We start from the raw sequence: 5,831 nt of genomic DNA on the forward strand, positions 1-5,831 counted from the left end.
CGGTCAGTCCACTGATCAAGGGGGTGGAGATAGGGACACTTGCTCTGTATTTGGAGACTGGGCACCACCTGCAGGAAGAGAGAGGAACTTTTCAGAGATGCAGTCGGAAGCACAGACTGGAGAATTCAGCATCATAACTGAAATGACCCCACAGAGAGGTTACAAGATCTGCTGCTGCATGTAATCCCACTATCCCCAGAAACTAAACAATATATATACACTCACCAAGCACTTTATTCTGAACATTTTTACTTTATTACACCTACCTATTCATGCGATTATCTAATCAGTGCATACAATCATGTAGATACAGGTCAGGAGCTTCAGTTAATGTTCACACCAACCACCAGAATGTAGTAAAAAAGTGATCTAAGTGGCTTTGACTGTGGAATGGTTGTTGGTGGCAGAGAGGTTGGTTTGAGTATCTCAGAAACTGCTGATCCCCTGGGATTTTCACGCACACTAGTCTCTAAAATTTGCAAAGAATGAAGCCCAAAAAATACAGTGAGCAGCAGTTCTGCAGACAGAAACTGAGAGACGTCAGAGTGGCCAGATTGGTCGAAGCTGACAGGAAGGTGACAGTAACGCAGATAACCACACATTATAACATTGGTATACAGAAGAGCATTTCTGAACACACAATGCATCATAACTCTAAGTGGATAGGCTACAGCAGTAGAAGTCTAAAAAAGACTAATAAATACCTAAGTGCTCACTGAGTGTGCTCCACTATAGAGGCATCCACGCATTGTATACAAGAAAGCCTAACAAGAGAATGAAATCTGTACACATGCCCTTTAAAAGACAAAAACATTTCTCCACAGACCTGAACGCAACAAGGGGCAACGTCACCACTGCTCTCTCATTCCATCTTTAAAAAAGGTTACTCTGCCCTCTTGTGGCAGTGTGTTGTATTTAGTGGTACTGAACTCATGTTTTGAAGTGGGTGGCCTACATATTTCTTACGCAATGCTTGGGCAACACTCCTGTCTTTGTAAGAAGCCTTGTTGAGCTAAGGTTGAGTCCTTTGAATCCTAACATATTCATGACTTGCACACACTCAGCCTGCAGCCTGGTGCTTATAGCCTCCCCTAAGGCTGATTACTTCTGCTCAGTCCATTGTAGATATTCCATTGCTTTCATTCAATTGTCAGTAATGATAGATGTTAAGAGCATTCTAATCACACACTTGTGATCTTACACCTTAATGGTCATTTATGTTGACCTGTAGGCTTCAACTGTGATTGTGTAATTCTTCTTCTCCTCCACTTGATGCCTCTCAAGCACATTTACTCACAAGTTCTGGGGATCAATAGAATAGTTCATATACAAAATGAATTGCGTATATATTTTAAATATTTTGTACATTTGACACATTTGTCTCAGTGGGATAAAACATCTGTTGACAGAAATGACAAATGGAAAAGCAGCATGAATACATTTATTATTTTATTATACATTGATATACAACTGTTTAACCCATTCACATATTGCATCAACCACCTTAAAATTCACATCATTAAAATCAGACATACAAGTGGCTGAGGGCGGCTACTAACTCATCACGTAAGCCAATGATACAATGACTGACTCTCATAGACCGGCAACTCTCTCCCCTGGACTAAACAACCCAATCTAAACAAAATTCTCTGGTCTGATGAGACAAAGATTGAACTCTTTGGCGTGAATGCCAGGCGTCATGTTTGGAGGAAACCAGGCACCACTCATCGCCTGGCCAATACCATCCCTACAGTGAAGCATGGTGGTGGCAGCATCATGCTGTGGGGATGTTTTTCAGCGGCAGGAACTGGGATACTAGTCAGGATTGAGGGAAAGATGAATGCAGCAATGTACAGATACATCCTGGATGAAAACCTGCTCCAGAGCACTCTTGACCTCAGACTGGGGCGACGGTTCATCTTTCAGCAGGACAACGACCCTAAGCACACAGCCAAGATATCAAAGGAGTGGCTTCAGGGCAACTCTGTGAATGTCCTTGAGTGGCCCAGCCAGAGCCCAGACTTGAATCTGATTGAACATCTCTGGAGAGATCTGAAAATGGCTGCGCTCCCCATCCAACCTGATGGAACTTGAGAGGTGCTGCAAAGAGGAATGGGCGAAACTGCCCAAAGATAGGTGTGCCAAGCTTGTGGCATCACATTCAAAAAGACTTGAAACTGTAATTGCTGCCAAAGGTGCATCAACAAAGTATTGAGCAAAGGCTGTGAGTACTTATGGACATGTGATTTCTTGGTTTTTTATTTTGAATAAATTAAAAAGATTTCAAAAACGTCTTTCATGTTGTCATTATGGGGTGTTGTGTGTAGAATTCTGAGGAAAAAAATGAATTTATTCCATTTTGGAATAATGCTGTAACATAACAAAATGTGGGAAAAGTGAAGCGCTGTGCATACTTTCCGGACGCACTGTATATGTCCACAGTGAATTTAAAAGGAAAAGATACAATTTCAGCATTTCCCATCCAGAGCACATTATCGGTGAGACTCATCTCCCAGTGGCCCCTTCTGCTCATCCACATCACACTGTAGCAATACGGCACGGTAGAGGACATTCACACACCACCAAATTCAGGGTTCCGCCTCAACCATGTTCATAAATGCAAGTGCTGCACTTGGTTTGTTTCTGATGTGACACTGCATCGTAATCAGCGCAATGCACCGGGAAATCTGCCACCATATACACAGAGTACCTGACTAGACATCGCCCTCGAGTGTGCTACGTTCAGGCAGGTACCGAAGCATGTCTAATATTTTATAAATTTCACATTCCTAAAAAAATGTTTTATCACGTTGTCGTGAGCCACGGACCCCTTGCCGAGCTCAGACCTCACGTTCCCACGAGCAGTACCTCACAATGAGGTGTCTCGGGGACGAACTCAAGTACTCCGAACGTCCTGGAGCCCTGGTAAGTTCTACTGAACTTCCAGCCCAGTCTCGAAGTGAAGGGTGTGATGCAAATCTGGTAATCGATGTCCTGTATTCAATGTATTCCTCTAAAGACTCTTTATCACATATGATTATAGTAAGATATACTTTATTATAATCAATCAAAATAATAGAGTTATACAGATTACAGTGTACATATCATCTTTTGCAGTTTGCTAATCACATGCAAGTTACGTATACCCCTCTTAGCTCTTTCTAAATTACCTTTCCACCACGATGTTTAAAAATCAAGGTACACCCTTCCTATATCCATCCTCCTCTTTGGCCTTTACCTTATCTTATGGCTCCCCCTTCACGGAGATAAAAGCTACTGAACTTCCATTAATACAATGGGTACGAACACCCCTAAAGTCTACTACTTATTTATATCGTATATAGTATCTTTCTAAAAAATAAAAGACATAAAAATAAAAGGAAACTTATCATGTATTACTTCTATGTATTACTTTTCCTACTTCTACAAGTAATATAGATTATAATTACCACTCATGCCCTAAATATAGCCATCTCGTTTTCTGCGGGATTTGATCCCTCCTCCTTGCTGTTGATGAGCTCTTTGAACAGCTGCATTGGTTTGGGAATCTGGGGCAGGATCAGGACCCAGACTTTCGAAAGACGTGACTTTGCACTTCGTACTTCTCCTGCCTGTTGTCTGGGATGTGCACTGGTATTTCTTCGAACACGTCGGGGGTTTTGCAGTGCAGCCGCAGCATATGCCTCTCCTCACTGACACTGAGGTTAGGGGGGGAGGCTTCAGGTTCTTGCGTGGGTCCAGCAGGAAGGTGTTCTGTAGCGTGGAGGAACCCCACGTCCCGTCTGTTGGCCTCCAGGTGCAGTTCACGGCTCCAAGCATGTTGTAAAAGCCCTTTAACTCTTTCACCAGCTTTTCTGTATGATGAGGGATGCGCGTGAACACCTCTTCGACATCAGTCCTGCTGTCACAACTCTTGGGCTGAGTCCGCACCGCGTACGTCACTCCTCTCTCCATATCCATATCCTGCTTGACTACAGCTGTCTTGTGTTGCTCTCTCTTCAACAGCTCGTAGATATCCTGTGAGGAAAAATTCTAAGATCCTGCTCTAAGGTCTAAAAGCTTATCCCTTATATATCTTTTTTGCATACAAAAGTGTACCTTTTTTGATAAGAAATGCCCCCATTATGTCAAGCGGGAAGACATTTATCTCTTATATAACCTGTTTTTTAATGACCATATTAATTATTTCTGTTTTTCCAATTGTCATTTTCTCATACCTCAAAAGAACTGTCCCCAATATTTTATTTCATGGGCCCCTCTGGTTTGGGAATTTCCACCATCTTAATATACGAGTGGAAAAACACTAGCCCTTATGTTGTTTTTAATGAACCTATTCATCACTGGTGTCTGTGTCAGTTTCATAATCTCTCCTTGACTTCCTCCAAACTTTGATCTCATGCAAGCCAGACGTTAAAGCCTGCCACCATCCCAACACCCTCTTCAGGTGCCCCTTTTTGTGGCGCCTTAAGGGATCTACAAGGTCATCCAGCTAATAGCTGAGTGTAATTCATCATTTAACTCCTCTATAGTCAGTCCTTTGAATCTATCCGAAAAATTATTTGTGCTATAATCAGGAAGGCCCTTGAAGCCTCTTAATTTTCTTTCGGTATTGACGTCCCTTCCGTTTTCCTTATTTTAGTTTTTCTTTAGCCAGGCATTGTGCCCCTCCCCTGTAGGGTTGGGGTATTCTCAGTCAGAACTTTAACCTTGCTCCTTAAAACCCTAAATCTAAGTCCCCCGACTTCAGACTCCTCTACTGACAAGTATGGCTGCTCATTCTCTGAACCACATATTTTTCTTCTTACGGGCGTTCTTACTACCACCTCGATGGCGTGTGCGAGGGGTTAACAATGCATTCCTTTCTAACCCATCCCCCGTCAATCTCTCATCAGGGGGGCCTAGGGCCGGGTCCTCGACAACGTGATCACAATTAAACTACCACCTCTGCCTCATTTTGAGTCCTGAAATTGATCAACTAAATACAAACAGTACATTTGAGTATTGATTATTTTGCAGTTTACTGCGCTATAGTGGTTTGAAGTTCATCTTTAAAAATCATTATGAAGCACATTTAAGGTTTTAGTTTCCCAGAGTGAAAGTGCTGTGTATGTTACTTACTGCATCCTGCATCTCCTCTTCAGTGTCACCCTGCTGTTCCTCTGGTGTTACCTCCAGGCTCTCTGTGGACCCACTGAGGTCCTCTTCAGTGTCACCCTGCTGTTCCTCTGGTGTTACCTCCAGGCTCTCTGTGGACCCACTGAGGTCCTCTTCAGTGTCACCCTGCTGTTCCTCTGGTGTTACCTCCAGGCTCTCTGTGGACCCACTGAGGTCCTCTTCAGTGTCACCCTGCTGTTCCTCTGGTGTTACCTCCAGGCTCTCTGTGGACCCACTGAGGTCCTCTTCAGTGTCACCCTGCTGTTCCTTTGGTGTTACCTCCAGGCTCTCTGTGGACCCAGTGAGGTCCTCTTCAGTGTCACCCTGCTGTTCCTCTGGTGTTACCTCCAGGCTCTCTGTGGACCCAGTGAGGGCCTCTTCAGTGTCACCCTGCTGTTCCTCTGGTGTTACCTCCAGGCTCTCTGTGGACCCACTAAGGTCCTCTTCAGTGTCACCCTGCTGTTCCTCGGGTGTTACCTCCAGGCTCTCTGTGGACCCACTGAGGTCCTCTTCTCCTGGCCCCATCACTGCTATGCCAGGGACAGCAGGCTCCACAGGGGAGAGCTGGCTGGAGGCTTCAGTGTCTGCCGTGGTGATGGTGGAGGTGCCCTGGGTCTCTTGTAGGCCGGCCACATGATCACTTTAGTCATTTAGCCGGTTCTACAGAGCGACTTCAA

The sequence above is a fragment of the Conger conger genome, chromosome 11, assembly GCF_963514075.1.
Source record: "Conger conger chromosome 11, fConCon1.1, whole genome shotgun sequence".
NCBI lineage: Eukaryota > Metazoa > Chordata > Actinopteri > Anguilliformes > Congridae > Conger > Conger conger.